General features: G+C 39.0%; 1 pseudogene across 1 annotated transcript in view; it reads right to left on the bottom strand.

Annotated features, from left to right (window-relative positions):
• The window catches only part of LOC149266159 (uncharacterized), a 207,867-nt pseudogene that overhangs the window by 147,918 nt on the left and 33,604 nt on the right, over positions 1 to 26,345 (bottom strand). The window contains exon 4 of the transcript XR_016260115.1: positions 14,362 to 14,514. The product of XR_016260115.1 is annotated as an uncharacterized LOC149266159 (transcript). The remainder of the gene's footprint in view (positions 1 to 14,361; positions 14,515 to 26,345) is intronic.

Here is a 26,345-nt window from a genome sequence, read left to right as displayed (position 1 = left end):
GGTAAAAAAATGAACACAGACACACACACACACATTTATAATCTTCTTTGGCACAGCAAGGTCCAAAGTGATGGAGGGGTTTAGGAGGCTTGCCCCGTTAGGGTTTTATGACGACATCTGGATCCCTTCTAGATTGCCATGAGTGGTCGTCCTGCTCTCAACGGGCGGCATGGAGTTCAGTTGCAAACACAGCCTCACATGATTAGCCTGGGATTTTACTTGGCTACAGATTTCTCTGGGGTTTTATATTTGTGTTTCAAGATTTCTCTGGGCCGCATCTTTTGGTGGGTTATTGAGTTGGGTGGTGTGGAGTGGCCCAACATGGTTTATGTGGATGACGTTGATTACGAATAAGTGAGCCTCAACAGGGGTTCCATTGTTGTCTCAAATGGTGAGGTTGTATTTGCTAGTGGTAATCTTCACTTAGACCTTCAGTTTTTCGGGTGTGGGTTCAAACCCATCTGGTGGGTTTTCATGGAACCTTAGCGGCGTGGTTCCGGGGAATCACCAATCTACTGCAACAAGTCAGGGTTTCTTGCTGGTGACTTGAAGCATCAAAACTGATAGCCTGTTGACTTAAATGTAAAAATATACAAGAGATTTTGTAATAATAATTTATTATATATAAAAAATGTATAAGTGATGAATGTTACAATGAGGACCCGCATATATATACCTAAGCAGGTGTCCTTTCGTGACGGGCATGTCTTTTAGACATGCCTTTTCACTTAACTTAATGACTATTTAACATAATCAATATTTGATTATTTAATATTTACATTAATTTTATTTATTTACTTGTTATGAATTATATTCATAACATAGCCCCTTCCTTCAGAATCTTTGTCCTCAAAGCTTATTGTCGACAGTTTCCTTCAGTTTGCATTTGTCATTTCGCATATGTAACTCAACGCCCTTGGCACCCCTACTTGTATAATTTGCTTGGTAACACTGTCTTGAATGCAGGGTTATCGATTTTTTTTCTTTTTTTAAGTCTAATTTTTTTATATATAACTATACTTTTTTTATTTTTATTTTTTTAAATTAAATTACATAATTATAAACTATATACATATATATATATATATATAATTTATAAATCGATTTTATAACCCACCGTACTCACCAAATCGACGCCTTCAATAGTCACGCCACCTCGTTGACCATTTGACGAATTCATGACAAGCCCCAGGGATCAGTCGACGAGACATCAATCAACTGCCACGTAACAGAGTTGTTCGCCACGAAGCCCAGAGATGTTGCTTAGCAACTGTAACTTCACACCGCCGAACCTGGGAACACCGCAGAACATAGTTGACCCACAGTGACGGTAATTCTAAACCTCAGACGCCTTCCACATTTATTCCTCCACGTCGCTAAGCACAAGGAACCTCGACTATTCTGATAGTGCCTTGCATCAGCGAAACTACAAAGCAGGCTGAGGATGGGAGTGTCAGACCAACTGTTGGATGGTCGTGTTCGATTTGTTTGGCAGCGTATGGCGAAAAGACAACGGATGACAAGGACGAGGGCGACAGAGCAATGAGCGCGGATCAACCAAGCAATGACTTGGACACAGTGGACAACGCGAATTGGCAACGTGGACGGGTAGGAACAACGCGCGGGATTGGTAGCAATGGTCGACCATGTAGTGACTTGCACACAGTGCAGTCGAACTTATCGTTGACGTTGTTCGCATTAGCCATCATGCCCACAGAATACCGCAACCACTTAACCAAATCAAAGATCAAATCCATGGGGCATCCTACTATTAGCTTACACAACAATAAGAAACCCTCTCTTGAGTTAACATTTGCGGGTTTGTTTTGAATTACAGAGCTCAGTTCACGAAGAAACAATAATAATTTATGGTTGTTCAATTGATTTTGTTGGCGATCTAATAAGGCATCCACTACGGCTTCTGGGTCTACGGGCCTTGAGATGAAGGAAAACAGAGGTTTCAACTTGTAGTCGCGCCACCATGCTACGATCATTAGTCAGAGATCATGATTGGGTAGCACTGACTCGTTTTCAGGTGGCAGATTGTCGTTGTCACTGTTGATTTTGAACCTGCCTTCCTTGAGAGCGATGAGCAACTTCCAGTTGTATGTTCTGTTTATTTGGATTTGATCTAGAAATATATGGTTATGGGTGTACTAGTTGATATGCTTTCAACTTTATTAGAACCACCTAAGAAATGTGCAAATGACTGACCACTAACTGAAGAAAGATTCTCATCAGTGCAAGCTTTATTGTTCTGTGAAGGGAGATTGGACTCTGTATTGTTTGTCTGATGTGTGGGTGACTTTGGCTGATCATACTTGCCCAAGGCATAGGATAATTGCACATCGTTCTTGTCAGAACTAGATTTAGGAAGGTTATTCCTCTGATTCGACACATTATTTGGTGGAACAGGGTTTGCTTCATTGTCGGCTCCTATGGCAAGAATTGATCTGTCACATGTTACATTAGGTCCTAGTAATTCAATTTCCTTACCCCTTGAAAAATTACATATTGGCTCATGCACTGATTCGTTGAATATTGGGCTCCATATGTGTTCGGTTGTGTGTTAATTTTCCACGAAATTTTGCAACTACTTAGTGCATTATTGAAAACTAGGAAACTAAAAATTGAAAACAAATTCACTTTTACCAAGATACAGAATTTCTTAACTAATAAGAAGTTGAAGATAATCACAGAGATAAAAACAACACAAAAATTAACTCACTCGTTTACAAAGGAAATCCAAAAGGGAAAATTTGCCTTCATTGTTGTGGTATTTTATTAATTGAGAAAATAGATTGATTACAAGGTAATTTGTGTTCTTGAGAACACACTTGTTCTCCTGCTCTACAAAACTAACTCTGCTTTGCAATCCCCTAACCCTACTCCTTCCTTGCGCTTTGCCTGGCCCAAATTCCTTACGTATTATAGGCCTCCTATTTCCTTGTGCATAGGGCATCCTATTCTTTAGGACGCAGCGCCCGAGTTTTTGATAATCCAAGTACTCGTGTAGCTAAAGTTTCCCATTCTCGATTGTATTCGTCCACATCTCCTTTTTGTTGCACAATCTGGTGAGTGCCGAGAAGAACTCTTCTTCCTTGACACCTTGGAACCTTTTAAAGAATGCATTTTTGAATTTCCTCCAACTGATAGCAAGTGTCATCTTTTTCCACCACATATACCAATTATATGCTTCACCTTCCATTTGCATGGATGCATGCCTGATCTTTTCATCATCATTGTCAATACCGTAAATCTCGAAATATTCTTCTGCTTTATTGAACCATGCAACACTACACTTCTCGTTACTGTCAAATTTGGAGAGTTCAAGTTTTGCTCTTCGTTGATATGTCGCAACTGTTGGAGTAAAGAGAGGGTATTGATTCGCACGCTGCATATTTGAGAATTGATTCCAGAGCTGCATATTTTGAAAATTTGTGTTACTATTTTGTTGATGGGGTATGGACGATGCTTTTGGAGACTCGGGTTTCTCATGTGAGTCTGACGAGTTTGACGAATCCGAACAATTGACATGTTGAGTAGCTTCATTATTCTGGGGTATTTGATCGGGTGTAATCTTCAACTTGTCACAAATACAAGTCAACATCACCATTGCTTGACCATGATTTAAATCCACCTTATTTGAAAGGATTGCATGATCCTTTTTAAATTCGTTATGGTTATGCTCGAGTTGATCTCTATTCTCTTTGTCTTACCCTGGAGCTCCTCGATGTTTCTGCCATGTCCCGTCACCTTATTCTCAAGATATATCAATCTTTTATTAAAAATCACCATTGACATTGTTGGAGACATTAAGTGGGTATGAGGTGGAGTATATTTATCCAGCGTAACATTTTTTGTTAACTTGACCTAATTTTTTTAAATATAATTTCTTTTTAAATATATATATATATATATATATATATATATTAAATTAAATAATAACTATATAATAGTTATGTATGTAACTATATACCTTAATAACTATGTATTCACGATTTACATGAACGCGGCTTGTTTGGAGCAGGTGAACCATAAATGACGAGTTATCGGGCAACGCAAATGGACAGACGAAGTGGTGTCAGTGGCGTGGAAACTAAAAACAGGAAACAGTATGGGTCATGGTTGTGTCGTTGACTTGCGGCCAGGGGAACGACAGTGTGGGATTCCCGATTGGAATGGTGACTCGATAGAACGACGACTGGAATGGCAGCTCGATTCTTGGGATGACAGCTGGTCAAAATATGCGGAGACAAGGAATACATGCGGCGAAGGGTCGATGCTGGAGAGGTAAGAAGATGTGACGAGCAGGAAGACTGAAGGAGAATGGATCAACACAGCAAGAGGTGTGGTTGAATCGATCAGCAGGCGCGATGATCAGAGGCTCTGATACCACCTGGTGTGGGTAACCATGATTTCACTGAATAAAATACGTATATATATATATATATATATATAGATATATATTATTAAAGACCGAATGATGGTTTTTTTTACAAGGGCGCTGGCTTAAATAAGCCATTGGGCACCTTTTCGAGAAGGCCCAATTACATCATTAATTAATTTCATAACACCATATTTGCCAGTGTGAGACCATGTCAGTTTGTAGAGGACGGTTATCAACCCTCCAAGGGTTAGATTGAATTGTGGAGGTGAGGAAATATTTTGCCAAACCTTTGTCAAGGTTTGGCAAGCAGTATTGTAATATTTATCAATTGCAAAATTTGTTAAAGAAAATAATAAAACTCAACGTTTTTCCAAGGATGTATTGTCCAAAATATTGTTGCCCATTTTGTGATGGGTTTTTCTCAGAGTTTTCGTAATTTATTTTTGGTGAATACTACAATAGTGTTTTTATTCAATATTTGTGATAAAACAATATTGCTCAGAATTCAATACATTGGATCATTACCGGTCGATAGCAATATTTTTATCAATTTTTCACATGGTATCAGTGTAGATCTAAAGCGCAGATGTTTACCGGAGTAGATCAGTGCAGGGATTTGAAAGAGGAAGCAAAGGGTTTAATACCCAAATCGTTTTCTTTAGTTTGTTCCAGATTTTCTTGGAGGAATTTCACCAATGTTATTTTATGCAAGAGAAGCAGAGATTTTTAGTCAGGCAGTGATAGTTTCTAGAGGGCAGTGTTGCCCAAATCTAGTTGCACATATGAGGTGTTGAGGCCATGTTGAGGGTCGAAACACTCTAGAAGGGAAGAGAGGGCGAGACCAAGTCTTTTTGAAGAGGTCAAGACTTCCAAAGGAAAGGTTGTGACGCCAATTTGCTAGCCAAATGCCACATGAGTAGGAACACTCTAGAAGGGAAGAGAGGGTGAGACCGAGTCTTTTTGAAGAGGTCGAGACTTCCAAAGGAAAGGTTGTGAGGCCAGTTTGCTAGCCAAATGCCACATGAGTAGGCCATACTATTTTCCAAGAGAGCCGAAAATTCCCTGAGAAACCGAGATCACTTGCAGAGGGAAACCGTGAGGTTTTCCAAGTACTTTTGCTAGCTAGTAGAAGAAATATTTATTTTTATTTTCTCTCAAGGGTTTCACTAATGGCTTCAGCAAGATTGAGGGATCAAGATGGATTGGATCGCGCATCTAACTTTGGTGTCTGGAAAATACGATGCCTTCTTATCTTGGAAGAACATGGACAGAAGGTATTTCTACGAGACATATTGTTGTAACAACAGATCCTATAATGTTGCATGAGTACAAAAAAGATGATGTGTTATGAATTTAAATTCATAAAATTTATTAAAATGTTAAAATATTATCTAAATAACTAAATGATTATTTATAATCAATTAATTAGTTAAATGAAGAGACATTAGTCCCAAGGGACATGTCTCTCTTATTAGGCATGGCGAGTCAACTCCCATTGAAGGAGCACCGCTTCAACCTTGTATTCATCATTCAAATATTATAAATCAATTAAATATATATTACAAAAACTTCTATGTATTTCTCAAAAACAATGTGCAATTAGAAATTAATATTTCTAACAGTGGTATCAGAGCCAACAATATCTAGTGACACCCACCACATCACCTTGTTGGCCATTAGGCCTCCTCATCTCCTCTGCGTCCACCACTCCACACTCTGCGGTATCGTACTCCACATTGTTGCCTCCATTCACACTTTCACTGCACTTTGATACAGTGAACTGATCGATGGGTCACCAAACCATCACTATGTTGTCTACAATCTTCGGTGTTCGTAACCGTGTTCTGTGGCATGTGCTCAGTGGCGAGGAACACCACACCCACTGTGCCGTCCACAGGTTTCCGAGTGTCGTGACCGATGTCGTGTGTCGTGGCATGTACACCATAACAGTCTTACGTCGTCATTGATACACTCCAACCGTGGTCAAAGCCGTCAACAATCGTGGCCCTGTTATCAATCCGAAACAGTGGGTTTGTCAACGGTCTGAAATGGTGGTTTGTCAACGATCGTAACCCAGTTAGTCGATCAGACACGATTGGTGGCATAATTAGAACATATAAATTAATTATAGTTATATATAATATATATAACTTATAATTATATAATATATATAGCTTATAATTATATAATATATATATAATTTATAATTACATAATTATTTTTAAAAAATATATATTAAAAATTGGATCGAGTAGGACGAAACAAAACAAAATGGCCAGCAACAACAATAACAATATGAAAAAAATTCAAGAGGACATCAGCAAGTTAAATAAATGTCTGGATAACGTCGAGAAGTAGTAAGCAGGACCAAATGGCCAATGATATCTCTTTCTTAAAAGACTTGATGAGCCAGTGTTTCGAAGGGACTAATCCACCTTCAGCTACACAAAGTCCCAAGACTCCGAAAGGTGAGAATTCTCCAAAGCATGAGTTCCTGAGGCATGAGAAACTGCGAATACCGCAAATTCACTTTGAAGGAAGTCAATATTATACCAAATCTTCTAAAAGGAACCATCTTAAAATCAAAAATGAATTACCTAAGTATGATGGTAAGAACTATAAAGGCGTTGTCGTATGGGTAAATAAGATGGACGCCATTTTTTAGCAAACCCTCCACTAGGCGAGCAAGAAAGAGTCATGACTGCATCCAACTACTTAGAAGCAAAAGCATATGATTGGTTTTTGTGGTGGTCATCTAAATGTACGGATTGCTCGTTCAACTAGAAAAACTTTAAAAATGCCCTGCTAAAAAGGTTTCATAACGAGGAAGAGGATGATGTCAACGAGAGATTCGTTCACCTGAAACAAAAAAGATCAGTGAGTGAATACACTCACAAATGGAAAGTATTAGCAGTAAGGCAGAGAGGGTTCTCAGATGAAGAGTTGTTAAAAATGTATCGTTGTGGCCTTAAATATTACATTCACGAAGAATTAAAATTGCATAAACCCAAAACCATTGAGGAGGCCAGACACGCAACCATAATTATCAAGCGAAAATATAAACTCCACAAGGCACCATATGCTAGTAACGAGAGAACTAACAACTATTCCAAGGGGAAGTCAGGTAAACCATCATCAGAGAACACTAGCAAGTACGTTCCACCACCAATGTGAAATGAAGGAAAACAACAATCTAGTGTCGAAAGGAAAAAGGATGGCAAATGCTGGAAATGCGGAGACAAGTATTACGCAGGACACAAATGCGCAACGCAAAAATTGTACAACTGTGAAGCCAAACAAGAAGAAGAATCTTCAGAAGACAGCTCTGACGAAGAGGACAATGAAGAAAATGCAAACCCTAGTCCAGAATCAGAAGAAGATATGCCACGAATTTCTTTAGCGACCATCACAGGGATAGCTCAACCACAGACACTGAAGCTTAAAGGTCACATCAAAAAGCAAAACATTATCATTCTAGTAGAGTCAGGGACTACACACAACTTCATAGATGTCAATGTTGCAAAAAGACTAAACATTTTTGCTTACCCAGTAGCAGATTTAAAAGTTATGGTAGCAAATGGGAAACATATAGATGGAGTAGGCAAGTGCCATAAAGTTAAAGTGCAATTAAGCAAATACGCAATGGAGTCCAGTTTTTATACAGTTCCCCTAGGAGGAGTAGATGTCGTTTTAGGGGTACAATGGTTACAAACACTAGGCACGTATTTAGCGAATCACATAAAACAGTTCATTAAATTCAAGTGGGATGGAAGGAAATATAAGTTGTTTAGGTTTCAAGCGCCACCAACTCGAGTCATCTCCGCTCAGCAGATGAAGAAACTTATTCACAAAGGGGCACTAGCATTTGTTGCACAATGTCAACAGTTGGAGTTATTATCAATAGAAGGGACCCACCAGCCATCAGAAATTTCATCCTTGATTCAGAAATACGAGAAGGTTTTTCAAGATCTACAAATGAAATTACCCTTGAAAAGACAAATTGAAAACATTATCGAAGTCAAACCAAACTCAACACCAGTAAACGTTAAGCCATATCATTATCCCCATCACCACAAGACAGAAATAGAACCCTTAATACAAGACCTGCTGAAGCATGGAATCATTACTAAAAATAGAAGTCCATATGTTGCACCCATAGTATTGGTCAGGAAGAAGGATGGATCCTTCCGATTATGTATAGATTATAGAGGTTTAAACAAAATCACTATTAAACATAAGTTTTTGATTCCATTCATTGATGAAATGCTAGATGAACTACACGGTGCAGAATACTTTTCCAAATTAGATCTAAGATTAGGCTACTACCAAATACGAGTAAGACTAGAAGACGTCGAAAAGACAACATTCAGGACTCATGAAGGGCATTATGAGTTTAAGGTTATGCCATTTGGATTAACAAATGTGCCAGCCACCTTCCAAGCAACCATGAATGAACTTTTTCACCCATATTTGCGGAAGTTTGTATTAGTTTTCTTCGATGATATTCTGGTCTACAATAAGACGTGGAAGGAACATCTCAAGCATCTGGAAGAAGTATTGTCTGTATTGGAGAAGAACCAGTTCTACGCCAAGCTATCAAAGTGTACGTTTGGGCAAAAGGAAGTTGAATACCTAGGACATGTTATATCCAGGGAAGGAGTCCAAGTGGATCCCAACAAAATCAAGGCAATCAAAGAATGGCCCAAACCCAAGAACGTATCCAAGCTAAGAGGATTTTTAGGTCTAACCGGGTATTACAGAAGATTTATAAAAAACTATGCACATCTGACAACACCCCTGACCAATTTGTTAAAGAAGAATGATTTTCAGTGGAATGACCAAGCAAACAAGTGTTTTGAGAATCTAAAGGAAGTAATGTCAACCACACCAGTGCTAGCAACTCCTGACTTCTCCAAACCATTCGTAGTCGAATGTGATGCTTCTGGATTCGGAATTGGAGCCGTATTAATGCAGGACAACCACCCTATAGCATTTGAGAGCAGGAAACTTAATAAACGAGAAGGCTTAAAATCAACATACCAAAAGGAGATGCTCGCCATCATACACGCTTTAACGAAGTGGCACCAATATTTGCTTGGGAGTAAATTTTCAATCCAAACCGACCACAACAGTCTTGAGTTCTTACTTCGGCAAAAGACATTATCAACTGAACAACAGAAGTGGATGGAGAAGTTGTCAGCTTTTGACTTAGAAATATTTCACAAGAAAGGAAAGGAGAAAGTCGTAGCTGATGCACTCTCACGTAAGGATGACAACCACACAACATGTGCCGCCATGATAGTTGTTCCGAAATGGTTGGACGAAATACGAGCCAAATATGCCAAGGATGAGGATTGTGACTCCATGATTAAGAATATCAGTCAGTATACCAACTTTGAGTGGAAGAATGACATCTTATGGTACAAGGGTAGAATTTACCTAACACCCGCATCCAAATTTAAGGTGAGAATACTAAAAGAGTCTCACAATTCACTTGCAGCCGGACATGTCAGATTCTACAAGACTTACTACAACATCCGACAGTCATTCTATTGGAAGGGTATGAGCAAGGAAATTCAGAAATATGTTGCAGAATGTGATATTTGTCAAAGGAACAAGAGCAAAAATGTTCCAACTCCAGGATTGCTACATCCACTACACATTCCAAATCAAAAGTGGGAGGAGATTTCGATGGACTTTATTGAAGGACTACCTGCATCTGACAGAAAGGATAAAATATTTGTAGTAGTCGACAGGCTCACTAAATATGCCCACTTTATGGCTATTAAAAACACTGACACAACTAAACAAATCACTGATGTGTTTTGTAAAAATATTTACAAACTACACGGGTTTCCTAAGGTCATTGTCAGCGATAGAGATGTAAGGTTTAAGGGAAAATTTTGGAAGGAATTCTGCCACCAAGCAGGAATATCCCTCAACATGAGTTTGGCCTATCACCCCCAAACAGATGGGCAAACCAAAATCGTTAATAAATGCTTGGAAACATATCTTCGTTGTTTCATTACAAATAAACAAAACAGATGGACCCAGTGGCTACACCTGGCAGAATGGTGGTATAATACCACGTACCACACTTCAACTAAGATGACACCTTTCCAAGCCTTATATGGTTACGAGCCACCCAGGTGGAAAGACTTTGCACTCCTTGATTCTAGGGTACCAGCAGTTAAAGACCACCTAGGAGAAAGTCAAAGGATCATCAACTTACTAAAAGAAAATCTAACCATGGCTCATAATAGAATGAAACAACAAGCCGACCAACACCACTCTGAAAAAGAGTTCGAGGGAGATTGGGTCTTTGTTAAACTCCAACCTTATAAGCAGTTATCACTAAAACAACAGGGGAAGAATAAATTATCACCTAAATATTATGGACTGTATCAGATAATCAAAAAAATAAGTAGTGTAGCTTATGGATTAAAGTTACCTGACAATTGTCGAATCCATAATACCTTTCATGTATCAAGTCTCAAGAGAGTATTAGGACAAAACCAAATAGCACAAACAAAAATACCAGACAAATGAAGAAGGAAGAATAGTCCTCAAACCTAAAGGTATACTCGCTACACAAGAAAAGGTTTTACGATCCAAGACAATAAAGGAATACCTCATCAAATGGAAGAGGTTACCAGAGGAAGACTCGTCTTGGGAATCAAAATGTTTCCTTCATCAACACCCAAACCTACCTATGCTTTGAGGACAAAGCATCTTAAGGGGAAGGCAATGTTATGAATTTAAATTCATAAAAATTATTAAAATGTTAAAATATTATCTAAATAAATAAATGATTAATTATAATCAATTAATTAACAATTAATTAGTTAAATGAAGAGACATTAGTCCCAAGGGACATGTCTCTCTGATTAGGCATGGCCAGTCAACTCTTATTAAAGGAGCACCGCCTCAACCTTGTATTCATCATTCAAATATTATAAATCAATTAAATATATATTACAGAAACTTCTATGTATTTCTCAGAAACAATCTACAATCAGAAATTAATATTTCTAACATGATGCCAAGGCCAGGCATATTATTCTAAATGGCGTCAAGGACCACGTTGTTCCACATTTGGCGGAAGAATATACAGCCAAGAAGATGTGGGATGGCATCAACAAACATTTCTAGGATAAAAATATGAATCGAAAAATGGTTCTAAGAGAGAATCTCGAAAGCACCAGACAAAACAAGGGAGAAAACGTTGTTGGTTATCTCACCCACATCAAGGCAGTGAGAGATGAGCTAGCAGACATTGGAGAGAAGGTCGATGATGAAGAGCTTGTGAGAACATCCCTTAATGGGTTGCAGAAGCAATGGGATGTTTTTGTGCAAGTGGTTAGTGGAAGATCTTATTTTCCCACTTAGGACCGCTTATGGAACGACTTCATATAGGAGGGGCTTCCACTAAGCCCTGAGAAAGGGAACAATGGTACTAGTAGCAGTTTTGAGCGAAAGGGAGATGACAGCTAGAATGTTGTTCTTGTGCGCAAGGACAAAGCGAAGAAGGGATCCAATAAAGGGTCCAACTCCAAGGAGAAAAAGAAGAAGGGCATCTTGAAGATCGAGTTGCTATAGTTGTCATGAGTTTGGCCATTACCACAGCGATTGCCTGCACAAGAAAAAGGGTGACAAGAAGGGCAAGAAGCAAACAGCGGCAGTTGCAAATGAGCTTTCTAGTCGATTAGAGGATGAGTTTGCAGTTGCACTGATCGCTTGCGGCAGTAATCCAGAAGAGTTGTGGCATAGTGGAATAGGGCATGGGGTACTCAACATGACAGGTGTTCCAGACGTGAGCATGGAGCACAATGGTGTACAACGTAGAAGGGCTTCCTCACTAAGAGTAGTGTTGGTTGATGTAGCTCAAACAATTGTTCTAACCTCAAGTGGTGTCAATGAGACTAGGAACACAAGAGCAGAAAGTATCTCCATGCCAAAGTTATTCTTTTGACTGGAAATGTCTTAATTAAATTAACTAATATATTTTAATTATTTTCCTAAGTTTTAACTTCGGGAAATAGAATAATTAATTAGTAATAATTGAGACATGGTCGATTTTCCTCTAGAGACTTCTAGAAAAGTTACTAAGCGATCTTAGTCATCGATTAGATCATTTCAGATCTAGATCTTGGTCGTTGATTTATCAACAAAAGATTATAAAGGAAACCTATGGGTAGCCTTGAAGATTATAACGATCATGGTTATTGAGGCTTGACACAAGCAAGGGTTTCAACACCAATTGAAGCAGTGAATATTTTCTGAAGTTTTCTTTCATTAGTATTCTTCCAGATTTTGAGATCCAAAGGAATTCTTCCAGAGTTTTTCCGCAGACAAGGAGGCTGAGTTAGTGAGGTTGTGAGGATTCTTGGAGGGTCATGTTTTCTTTGAGAGTCTGAGATTTCTTGTGGAGGCCATATTTGCCAAGAGGAGGTCGTACGAGATTGCCAAAAGGGCCATACGAGAGGTCGACTTCATCCAAGTCATGAGCATCGTGTGAGGTTGCATATGAAGGTCGTGAGCATACACGAGGGTAGATCAAATTGTGAAGTTGAACAAAATATTTTGTCGGGGTTTGGCAAGCAGTATTGGAATATTTATCAATTGCTGAATTTGCTGAAGATAATAATAAAACTCTCAGATCTGATGAACTGGTTTCCCTTCGGGATTTTTCCAAAGACATTTTGTCCAAAATATTGTTGTCCATTTTGTGATTGGTTTTTCCCAGAGTTTCCCCAGTTTATTTTTGGTGAATATTGCAGTTGTGTTTTTATTCAATTTTTGCAGTAAGATCATTTTTCTCAGAACTAAATACATTGGATAATTACCAGTTGATTGCAATAAGCAATATTTTTATCGATTTTTCACACACAATTACGAAAAGAGTAATTAGAGGCACAAATTTGGTGGCTAAATACACATAGAAGATAATCAGAACAATTTACGAAACTAAAGATTAAGCACATTCCACAAGAAAAGTTCGCAACAACTTACGAAACTAAAGATTAAGCACATTCCACAAGAAAAGTTTAGATTATATTACTTTGTGTTTAAATGTTGAATATGTACAGAAACAATAAGAGTGATTATATCCACATCTTTGGGAACAAGAAGCTTGGATGGTAACGTGGTGTGTCTTCTGACAGTCTGATTATATCCACATCATTGGGACTGAGAAGCTTGGATGGTAATGTGTTGTGCCTTCTGACAGTATGCAGCAAGATTTTCTAAATCCTAATATAGATGGCATGATTCCCTCTGTCCTTAAGAGGATGAGTTCAAACAGTTTCTCGTACACACACTATTCTGAAATTGACCCCATTTGGGCATTGTTTTAAGCTGATGTTTGGGAGCAAAGAAAGTATGGCATTTAAAAGCAACTTGAGCGTGATCAATAGCTGTGGAGCTATAAACAAGAAGAATGGAAGAGGACTGACACACAGAAAAAGATGAATATGACTTTTTTTCTGGAATTCTCTTTCAATTGCTAAAACAGGTTTTTTTTCATTTTCTTTTTGTGTGTTTGTGCATAATGCATCAATTGTCTTCTGTTGGGCATTTGTTTCCATCTTTATTGTTATTCTTGAAAAACTTCAACATCATCAAAGCCCCTCTACGACCAAATGAACTGCTATATAATCATTTTTATCAGCAACCAGGGAAGCTTTGTTTGTTCAATGTTAACTAATATATATGTTATGTCATTATGGGCCCACGATCTGAATATCTGTAAGGGAAGCCTTTTACCGTCAGTATAATTTCAATCGTCGAAAAACATATAAAATTTATCATCAAACTTGAACTTGGTAAAAGGACTACTTCACTTGTGCCCATAAATATTAAGAGGGCACCACCCAGCCTACTATCTATCCCTGAATAATAGAAAAGAAACCTAAAAGATCTTCCCTTATCATGATAACGCATTTAACAAAATTTCGGTAGAACAGGTGTACCTGCATCAAGGACATAGACATCAGACAAATAAGAGTCTGATGCATCCTCCCCACCCAAGACTATAATTTTGTTCTTCCATGACGAGCAAGTGTGGCTATCTCTTGGAGATGGTGGTGTACCACTAGTTGCAGCCCTTGTCCAAATTAAGTTAACTGCGCTTATAAAGTTTTGATATCAGTAGACATTTACATGTGTATGTCAAATTAAAGTCAAGTACCCGCATAACTGGAAGTACACATCAAATAAAGAACCAAAACTGTCCAAAATCAACGACCTAAATAAAATTTTGCATGTGGAACTAATCTCCTACTTTAAAAAATTATCACCATCTTATCTCATAAAAACTAAAACATGTAGAAGCCAAAGTCTGTCGATCTCAAAAGTCCAGTAAATATTTCAGCACCAGAATATTTCAAAATGAAGTTCAATTCTACCATCCACAACCATATATAGAGGATATATGTATGCTTCACTGCCATGAGCACTAAGAATAAATAGATCAATATCTTAAAGTTAGACATGCAACCATGAGAATGTCTAGAAAATCTGAACATTCTAGGAAAATGCCCTTCCATTGCAATTAAGGAGATAGATTCAAGTATTCATTATGCAAAATATACTATCAATAACCTAAGTTACCAGAAATGTCTGCAACAGACACCTGAAGCACCATACTGAAATAGAGGGGATACAGACGGATACAGCCATAGAACATTTCAGGGCTTTATAAAATTCTGGAAACAGTGTTTCAGGGCTGCAGGGCCATTTCAAAGCACAATTTGTTTGTGTTTCAGGAATTATAAAACTTAACTGGCCAAATTAGTCCACTTTTAGGCCCCAAAAAATGACATAAACATTATGAAAGCCCAAAAGTACCTAGATGGAAGAAATCTAGTAATTATACTCAGAAAAAAATATTTAAAAAGAATTATAAGAGATAAGCAATGCCTACGAATTCTAAATTTTTATTTCTCCTGTCTTTTGTGTGTGTGTGTATAGTATTTTGCTTTTTCCCACTGTAAAGTATCCATATCCATAACCTTTCAGAATAACTTGGTGAATAAACTTTACATTCTTTCATTTACAAAAGATGTAGAATCTACCACGCCACAGAGAAAATGTCAAAATCTCTTATGCAAGGAATTTGGGAATAGTCACAAATAAACAGGCTGAAAACTATGGTCTCTCACAAAGCATAATACAAGCTAGGGCACTTAACGTCAACAAATTAACTATAGTATTCGATTCTCAATATATTATCTGTCATCTACATATGGGCACTAGCCGAGTGGATGTGAAATTAAACTCCTTTCTCAAAACCAGTCTATAGAATTCACCATGTATCATGTATTGAGGCACAATAATCAGATGGCTGATAGAATGGCCAATTTGGGAACAGACAGGGATATTGGAACCTTGCTCATCAATGAGCAGGTATTCTGCCACCACATTCCATAATAATCATGACTCATGGCATGTCCATTGCATGGAGTTTGGTACAAGTATATAAGTTTAGAGAAGTATGGCATGCAGAAGGTCTGTGTGAGGGATATTATATTTCACATGAGAGATATCATCCTGTATCTGTGCAGGTGTGAAGATGTGGGTACATAAGGGTGATCATGATCATAGAACAAGTGACGTTGGCTGGATTTATGGCAGCAGGGATGGGGATGGAATGTGCCTCCCCTGCCTGTACTCTTGTATTGCCGCAGGAGATTTATCACAGTGATTTCCTGAATTATTTGGAGATCGATTTTTCTGCAGAGAGAGGCTGATTTTCCAATGGTGTGAATTGCTCCAGAGAGGACATATTGCCGGTGCAAGGAGATAGATTGTCAGTGTGTTTGATTTGCATGGGAAAGTCGAGATAGCCAATTGAGATCGAAATCCAGTGGAGGCCAAGTTCATATTCTAAGCAGTGCGAGTTTGCCAGGGAAGGTAGTGAGCCAGGGCCGCACGTGTGACCAGTTCAGGAGCCAGAGGAAGGCTGAATTGCTTCTATGAGGGTAGATTGACTTGCAAAAGTGACAGGACTAATTTTCCAGAGGTTTGTTAATTTACAGCAAACAATTGTAATTTCTCCATCACAGATTTTGCTGAAGAATTAATAAAATTACTCATCTACAGAACTGGTTTCCCCCAGACTGAGGTTTTTTCCAGGGAAATCTGTAAGGAAATGAGGCGTGATCTGGTGAAGGCCACTATCAGTGGCATGTTGATTTTTAATGTACCTTGGACAACTGGTTTCCCATGAGTTAGTCTCTACCTAGGGAAAAGTGTCCAAAATAATTATTTTCCTAAGTGTGTCTTTATAAAGTGAAAGTGACTTTATATATGGTAAAGTCAATGTTAAATTATAAAGTGAAAAGTGACTTTAGACATAAAGTACAATGTGGGTACTTTATTTAATGGGTAAGTTAAAAAAATAGAAAGTGAGAATTAAATGCACATTTATTCTCATCCCTTGAGCTAAATGAATCTAAGCCATTAGATCTTAGGGTTACCCAAAAGTCATTTAAGGAAACAAAAGGGGAAAAAGAAAAGAGAGACTGCATTCATTCTTCATGAGCAGATTGGAGAAAGGATGCCGAGAGCTGAAGAAAAGTTCTGAAGGAGAAATCTGTTGCAGCAAGCTGAAGGAATGATTTCTGGCCAAAGGTGGGCATAGAAATCAAGGCATAGAAAAACGCAGAAGGTACAGTATGAACAGCATTGAATGTTGTGATCTGCACGCCATTCGAGAGAAGTTTATGAAAAAAATGAAAAAGATCTGTACAATCGTATCTGTACAATACATATTTTCAGCTTTAAGTGGGGCACGGAAATAGAGGCAAAGTGGGCACGGTTTTCAAGGAGTGTTGGGCTAATGAAATAAGTTGTATTTTTCAGTTTTGTTTTGTCTGCAAATGTATTTTTCTTGAACTTGAAAGATAAATAAATTTGAAGAGCTCTCTAACAAGTTTTCCCTGGAGAAGATTGAAGGGCTTTTCCCTGGATCTAAGTTGACCAAAAATCTGTGTGTATTTTTATGTGTGTTGCTGATCTGATTATGTCCATATTTATTTTCAGCATGTGTTGACAGTCCCATGTGTTTTAATCTGAAAATTTCATTTCCAGAATTCTATATGTTGAATGAATGTTTATGGGAAAAGGCATTTAACTGAATGGGAGTGATAAGGTGAAATTAAAACCGGGTTGGGATTGGTGGAAAAAAATTTAGTCATCAAATTTCAACAATAAATGTATTTTAAAAAAACAATTAAAAAACTGAAATCCATGAAAATGTTTGCTAGAAATAGTTGGGCTATGATGTGTCGATAAAGTAAATGAGGGGGGTTTCCATTGGGGAAATAATAATTCTATATGTCACAGATTATTTCATTTCCCTTCTTTGAGAGACCCTTCAAATTCTTCCACTGCTATCCATTATTGGCTTCTTCTTCGCTACATCACCAACCTTGGAAACCATTTGGGCTATGCTAATGGAATGCCCAACTGAAAATGGATGATCTAGCAAAAAGCTCGAGGATGGGTAAGGAAGACTGAATTATCATGATCCTTGTGTTGGATCTTAACTCCAACAGAGACTACCATACTAGGTCTTTATTAGAGTTTCTGCCTACATTAAAGCACTTGATGAGAAGAATTTCTTGAGGGAAATGCCATGCTTATGTTGTGACTGGCCTAGAAGAAAAATGGAAATGCCATGCTTATGTTGTGATTGGTCCAGAGGAAAAAGTTCATGGTTGAATGAAGGTTAGTCAAGATTCTTGAAGTAAATCATGGTAGAGAATTGGTAAAGTCATGAGTATTATGGGTTATTTGCCTGTATTGAACCTTATATATTGGCTATAGAGCTGTTAAATTGTTTATATTACCATTAGGACATGATATTTCTTGATAAAAAGAAGATGCTACTTTTCCTGAATATTTTCTAAGGAATGGTTTATTACTATGTTAAATTTGATACTGCAATTTGTCTAAGTCGTCTAGGTATGAAGGAGATAAGCAAATCTTTGTTATGTAGTTTAAATGTCTACATTAAAAATGATTTGAAGGCCAAGCTATTGTTTTTTTATAAGCTCAAGAAGATAGTTTATATGGTCGGAAGCCAAGGGTGTCCCAACCACGCATATGCACATATATCCATATAAACATATATATGTATTGCATGTCGGGGGTCCCTTGTTTTAACCTGGACCATCAACTGTTGGTGTTATAGTGTTAATTTTAGGTAACAATGGTATGTTCTATGCTTAAGAGCAATTTACTTCAATTTCTTTATTAGACCAATATCAATTTCCAGTTTACAATCACATCAGAATGATAGTAAAGTGCAGATAGAACATAAACATAGAGAATAGAAGACAAGCCAAGACAAGAGGACACAAGATGTGGCACTAGCAAGGGACAAACCCCAATGTGGGGAAATCCTTGATCAATCTTTATATTCTTCAATAGTTCAGCAGAGAAAGAGAGTACAATTTACAAATCTGATAATTTATGACAGCAATAAAAAGCCCTAACCATAAAAGTCAACGTTGGTCAAACAAGGCAGAATTCTTCCTCTAATCAGCTCAGTCAAACCCAGTCAACTTCGGCCTCCAACAGCAAGCCCAATTAGTCCGAAAAAGTCCACTCAAAAACTGGTCAATGAAAGTCAAACTACAGCCAACACTAAGGCAATCAACGTTGGTCAAATGAGAGGTCAGATCAGCTCAATTTCAGTGTCCAGATCTGTGGCCTGCTAAGGAGAAGATACCTCACCCAATCCGCAATCAAAACAAGTCAACGCAGTCAAAAAAAAATTCACCCTTCTTCCTTCACAACTGTGAGAGGCAGCTGCCCAAATTTGCATACCCAATCACAAGAGGAGAGAGAGAGATGATGAGATGAGATGATAATAAAATGACTTGAGGTCTCCTCCTTTTATATGCAATGTTGAGGTTGAATAGATGTGACTGTTGGGCTTTTGAGCCTACATAAGTTTGTTGGCCGACCTTGATAATTTGTCCATAATCAAAATAAATTCCTAACTTCATTTGTACATGTCAGAATCAGATGATCTTTAAATTAATTCTACACCTCTTGGAGAGAGGAATCCAAGAAAAATATCAGTTGTCATAAATAAGATGACCCATATGGAGTTTGGCCCTAGTTGCCAATTTTAACACTCCCTCTCAACTAGGGAGAACTCCATCTGCTAATCCATCTGGCAATATGTACTATCTCTGCCATCAATGCACTACTCTACTCTTTTGAACTATGAAGAAGAAGAAGTGATCAAAGGAGAGTGTTTCATGCCACTCTTACTGATCCGAAGTCAATTCCAATCAAAAGAGTGTCTCATACCACTCTCACTGACCCGAAGTCAGTTCCAATCAAGAGAGAGTGTGTCATACCACTCTTACTGACCCGAAGTCAGTTCCAATTGATCCCAGATCAATATCGGTTATCCTAGCATATGGAGAATGATAGTACACGATGCGTCCATCGGTAGTACTATGGTCCTTATCCTCATTTCCCTACTCATTGGCCAGATGACAGATACTTCCCATGAGTCCCAAACTGCATGGGTAGGATGTCTCAACAGGACAAGGATGAACCACTCATCCTGCCTACATGTCGCCAGGGGTATCACAAGGGAAGGCTTAACCACTCACCCTGTACTCAGCAAACCACTAGGGGAAGGCTGAACCACTCACCCTGTACTCAGCAAACCACTAGGGGAAGGCAGAACCATGCACCCTATACTCAGGAAACCACTAGGGGAAGGCTGAACCACTCACCCTGTATTCAAAAAACCACTAGGGGAAGGTTGAACCACTCACCCTATAGTTGCTCATCGCTCCAAGAAGTACCCCAAGCCCCCTGAAGCTCTCAGAGCTCAATGTCCATATCATACAGGACCCTCATAAGAGGATCTCTCCACGACTCCAAGTCGTTCTCAGAAGGCCAAGAAATTGACCTTCCCCAGGGGCTTTGTCAGAATATCGGTGACCTACTCATCAATCCCAATGTGATGGAGCCTTATTGCTCCTCGTTGTACCATATCCCGAATAAAGTGGTACCTAATATCTATATGCTTGGAGCGATCATGAAACACGGGATTCTCTGATAATCAGATCCCACTCTGGTTGTCACAGAGGATCACAGTGGTATCCAGCACATGTCCAAACAGCTCACTGAAGAACTTCCTCAACTAGACAGCTTCATAGGAGGCCATACTAGCAGCTATGTATTCAACCTCAGCGGTGCTCAAGGCAACCGATTTCTGCTTCCTGCTCATCCAGGATATTGAAGCAGAACCCAAAGAAAAATAGCACCCATAACTGCTCTTGCGATCCACCACACTGCCAGCCCAATCAACATCAAAATAACCATGTAGCCTTACATCTCTGGCAGTGTATCTCAATCCATGAGTGATTGTGCCCCGAAGATATCTCAAAAGACTCTTGGCACCAATCCAATGTATATGATGAGGCTCAACCATATATTAGCTCAAAGTATTAACTGCAAAACATATGTTTGGACGAGAGTTCACCAAGAACATCAGTGCTCCTATGAGTTGACGATACTCAAAGGCATTTCCCAATTCAGGTCTGACAGCATTACCACATAACTTCTTAAAGTTAAGTTCCATCGAGGTAGCCACAGGCTTGCAATCCACCATCCCAAATCTTTACAATATCTTCACAACATAGTTTCCTTGAGATAGGAAAATTTCTCCTGGCTTTTGCCATACCTCCAACCCTAGGAAGTAGTGCATCAATCCTAGGTCCTTCATCTCAAATGCAGAAGCCAACTCCCTCTTACATTTGTGAATGAGAGGGTCTTCACTTCCATTAGTTCCATGCTTGATTTTGTAGAGCCACTTAGAGGTGACAACCGATTTGTCCTGGGGTTTAGGGACCACATCCCAGACATCATTCTTCATAATTGACTCATATTCTTCATTCATAGCATCCTTCCATACTTGATGCTTCACGACTTCTTCGAATGATGAAGGCTCATTTTGAATGATAGTGCTCATGGCGGTCAAGTATCCTTGAAACTTGTTTGGCTTCTTGCTCTCACGGAAAGTCCCCCTAGGTGCAACATGTCTCTCGGCATCTTCGAGAGTCTCCCTAAGCCATGAGGGTCTCCTCTTTGACAAAGATATGGCCCTTAGCAAGATCAACAACCTTCCTATCCCAAGGAAGGACAAAGAAGCTGACATCGAAAAACAGGGTGCAAAAGAAGATGAAACAATGCCGAATGTGACATCATGACTTATCTCAACTTCCTTTTGACCAGCCATATAAATTCTATATCCCTTAGAATTTTCACTATAGCCCACAAAGATTCATTTCTTCCCAGATGCACCCAATTTGCTTCTTTTCGCTTTTGGCACATGAAAATATACGAGACTTCCAAAAACTCTAAAATGAGAGACATCAGGTTTCTTACCAGTGAACATTTCTTTGGGAGTCTTGGAGTCCAATGCTTGAGGAGGGCATCAATTTTGAACATACACTATGGTATTTGCAGCTTCAGCCCATAGGAACCTCAGAAGCCCTTGATCATGAAGCATGGCATGAACAAATTCTACAATAGTACGATTCTTCCTTTCAACCACACCATTTTGCTCAGAAGTGTATGGTGTTGTAGTCTCCCTCTTAATGCCAACTTCTCTGCCATAATCATGGAATTCATTTGATTCGTACTCGGTCCCATTATCAATCCTCAATATCTTGATTTTGTTCTCGGATTGGTTTTCGACCAAGGCTTTGAAGTATCGGAACCAAGTGAACACTCCATCCTTCTTTTTCAAGAAGTAGATCCAGGTCTTGCGAGAATAGTCATTTGTAAAGGTGAAATAATATAAGTATCCTCCCAAAGAGTTTACAGGCATCTGTGGTCTTGCTATTACTTGAGGGGAATGGTCCCCTTGTTAGTTTTCCCTTGGCACATCCCAGACAAACACCTCCATGTTCTACTTTGAACTTTGGCATACTTTTCACCATTTGTCTCACATCGGGTAGAGCCTTATAATGAAGATGGGCAAACCTCCGGTGCCATAATTCAAATTGTAGAGATGTGTCGCAAGACATGGCTCCCAATGGACTTCCTCCAACTTGATACAAAGTGTCAACCTGGAACCCAAGAGTAAAACAATCTTTAAAATCCATTTTCCAAACACGTACCTTTCCATCGATGAATGCCACCTTGTATCCTTTGTCTTCCATTGCCGAAATGGACACCAGGTTCTTCTTCAAATCAAGTATATGTAGTACTTCTTGTAAATGAATAGTGTTACCTTCATCCAATTGAAAGGTAACATTCCCTACTCCCTTCACGAGATAGGTGGCATCGTCTCCAAGGATAATCTCCACGTTTGTCTACTTCTTTATTAGATTAGAGAAAACTTCCTTGTATCTGGTGAGGTGCCTTGAGGCACCACTATCAATTAGCCAATTCCCCAAAGTGTCCGATGGAGAGGTAGTGGAGAGGGTCAATATAAGAAAGTATTATTTTTGCTTATTGTTAACGACATTGGATTCTTCATACCTGGAGTTCCTTGCTTTCTTGGGTGGTTGACCATTTCCTTGATGTCCCGCATTCCTTTTCCCTTTGCCATTGAACCTGCCATTCCTTTGATTATTGTGGTTGAAGTTGCCCTTAGAATGATTGTGATCGTCATCATGTGATGGGTCCCTTCTATTTGGACACTCCCTTGCATAGTGGCCAAACTTATTGCAAACAAAGCACCTGCCCTTCCTTCCACCCTTAGGTCGAAGCTTTCCATTGAAATGACCTTTGGACCCTGCATTATTTCTCCTTTTGGCATGAGCAGAGAAAGCAGTGGGGTTGCTTCTATTAGAAGGCATTTCTTGCTCCACCATTCTTGTTTCTTCTTGAATGCATCTCGACATCAATTCTTCAAACCCAGGAATTCGATCATTATTGAGAATAGTGGTCCTAAATATATACCATTCGGGTGGGAGTCCTCCAACGGTAGTGATACTAAGTTCCCTGTCAAGAATGACACCTCCAATCAAAAGTAGATCACTCTTGATATCAGTGATCGTTAAGTAGGATTGAATATCCTCGTCCTTTTCAACTTATTTTTGAGAAATAAAATTTGATTAACATCACTAACCTTGAACATGTTGACCAACCTATCATAGATCTCCCTAGAGATGTTCAAATCAAAGATGTAGCCCACCAGACGCTTGTCAAGGAATCTTTGATAGTCTTCTTTGCTTTGAATTCAACCCTAATGTACTTGGTCTTTGCAGCAGCCGGTGCATTTGAAGGAGACTCAAGGATTTTACCCTTCACATCAGTTGTCATAAATGAATCTAAGAAAAATATCAATTGTCATAAATGAGATGACCCATATGAAGTTTGGCCCTAGTTGCCATTTTTAACATATAGCCATCAAATGGAAGGAGAGGACTCCATGGCTTGAGACTCGCAAAGAAGGTCGAGTCCCAACTCTCATTGTAATGGTCTAGGACTCAGCAATAGCTCAATGAAAACTGGGAAATAAGTATACCCCGTGTGCTTTAGCAAGTAAGGTTGAGGGTTAAGCACAAGAAACTAATATTCTCTATGTCTAAGGCAAGTCGTATGGGTCTAGTTGAGCTTCGATAAGGATCCATGAGCTCGTAGATGATAATGTAAAGTCTTGTATGTGCAAGTCAAAATGTGAAGAATTCTAGTTTGCGCGGCCTCAAAGAAATTATAAGTCTATGTACTTTACAATAAAGCTAAAGTCGAGGCAGGGCCGCTAGACGAAGCTCGAGTCTCGACTTTCATTGCAAGATCAAGATGGTCGAGGTTGAAAGACTCGAGGTATGTGTCTGAGGTTTTTCGCGAAGAAGGCCCGAGTGTCGAATCTTCATTACAATGGAAGCATGTTGAATTCCCCAATGGGACTTGCTTGGTCGGAATCAAACTCGACCAAGAAATGTAGCCGACTTAGTCGACTGAGACCCACTAGTCAAAGGTCTGGTGAGCGAGTCAGTTGGACCCGCTAGTCAATGGTGACCAGGTGAGCGAGTCGACCAACCCTGCTACACGACAAATGGGCAAGTTAGGTTTGCGTGAGCGAGTCAGTCAAACCCGCTAGTCAACGATCAGGAAAGTCGGGGTCAGGCAAGCGAGTCGATCAAAATTTCTATTTGATGGTGGTCAAGTGAGCAAGTCAATCGAACTCGCTAGTTGAGGGTTGGTTCAGTCAAGGATGGTGAGTGAGTTGGAGTTGTTAGGTGGTCGAGCGAGTCAGCCAGGTCAAGTTCAGGGCTCCGACTAAATGTTATGTTTTGTGTTTTCCGACGAGCAAGCCGACTCTCGACTACAAGGTAGAACGTGCCTGTTTCATGAGGATGTGTCTGGCAAAATGGCCATGTAGGCACCATGCAAGATGCCACGTTCATGTCACTGATGATGTGGTAGGTTTAATGGGCCTCATTTAAATGAACAAATTTTTTGATCCGTACTTCGGATTGATTCAAACATTATATCCCCAAAAATGTCTCGACGAGACGAGGGCGATGGGGTATTGGTTTTTGGTTTTAAGGAGTTTGAAAGAACAAAAAAATAAAAGCAAAAAAAAATTAGACCCCATTTCAATAACAAAACATTTGGAGTTGGGTTAGCATAGTAGTTGCCTCTGTCTACCTTTAGTGTGGGCGATGGGTGGTAAGGGGGTGTGTTACATATGTAATCCTCTTGGGGGATTTCAATGCCCACACTGTCAATTTTACATTAAAAAGCAAAATTGTAAAAACCAAAACTAGGAGTACAATCATATGATTCTTCTTACCATAAAAGAAAGACGGTCTCTCGTAACTTATCACTATCAACACCCACTCAAGCTGTCAACAATCTAACCAAAACAGTGAAGTGCCCTAGAACAAGAGAAGAGAGGTAGCAATGAACTTGGCCAAATAAGTGATGTACCTCTCTTAAAGAGGTCAAACCTTATCCCTAATGCACCCTCATGCATGATATGTCCTACCTAGAATAGTGTGCCCACTCGAGACAAGTAATTGCATAGCATGCATGAGAATCTCTTTCATGCACAACACCTTAGTTATGTGCCACAATATAAGTGGTTAAATTGTGACCCTAATGCACCCTCATACATGAAATGGCCTACCTAAAAGTAATGTATTCACTCAAGAAAAGAAAGTGCATGTAAGAATGCATGAGAATCTATCTCACACACAACTCAGAACAAAAGATAGTCCTTAAGAATGAGCATTCCTTATATGGGATTTGCACCTCACACCAATAGATGTTTGGAAATGCCTAAAAATATAATGTGTCATCATTAAAAGCTTTCTAATGTGCCCTCTCTCCATCAACAAGCAAAATCTGAACAGAGATCAATGGCTAAATTGGTTCTAGTGATATTTTCAAAGCTAAAGAAGAACAAATCAAATCAATTAGGTAAAACTAACACTACCTTTTTTAGATGTTGTTCTCCACCAAACCAAGTTTCTCCCTCAACATCTCGAACTTACTCTTGGCCAAAGGCTTTGTCAAAATGTCAATGACCTTCAAATCTTAAGGAACATAATCAAGATCCATTGCTCACTTATCAACTCTATTACTTAGGAAATGGTACTACGTATCAATGTGCTTGGAGCCATCATGTGTTATACTAACGAAAATAGAAGAGCTAATTAAGATAAATGTGAGATGATTTCATTAAACAAATGTACATAAACATACATTTCTTTGACCCTTGGTTTCATCTTCCATGAGGTCTCTTGGACTTCTCAAGATTGTTTGTGTTCACTTGAAGCTTTTTTCCTTCCTCTCAACGGAATATTCTAAATTTACATAACCCAAAAGGATTATGTTTCCAACATCCCCCTTAATTCAAAGGGGTGTATGTGAGACAAAGAAGAGAGTTGACATACAGATGCCAATAGCAGCTATTGATTGGATATGCTCTCTCAATATAGTGGTTTAAGGAAGACCA

Source organism: Pinus tabuliformis, chromosome 6 (genome assembly GCF_031772625.1).
Source record: "Pinus tabuliformis cultivar Carrire ecotype Pingquan chromosome 6, CPIR1, whole genome shotgun sequence".
Classification (NCBI taxonomy): domain Eukaryota; kingdom Viridiplantae; phylum Streptophyta; class Pinopsida; order Pinales; family Pinaceae; genus Pinus; species Pinus tabuliformis.
The sequence above is the reverse complement of the archived record's forward strand: the minus strand, read 5'-3'. Positions and strand labels throughout refer to the sequence as shown.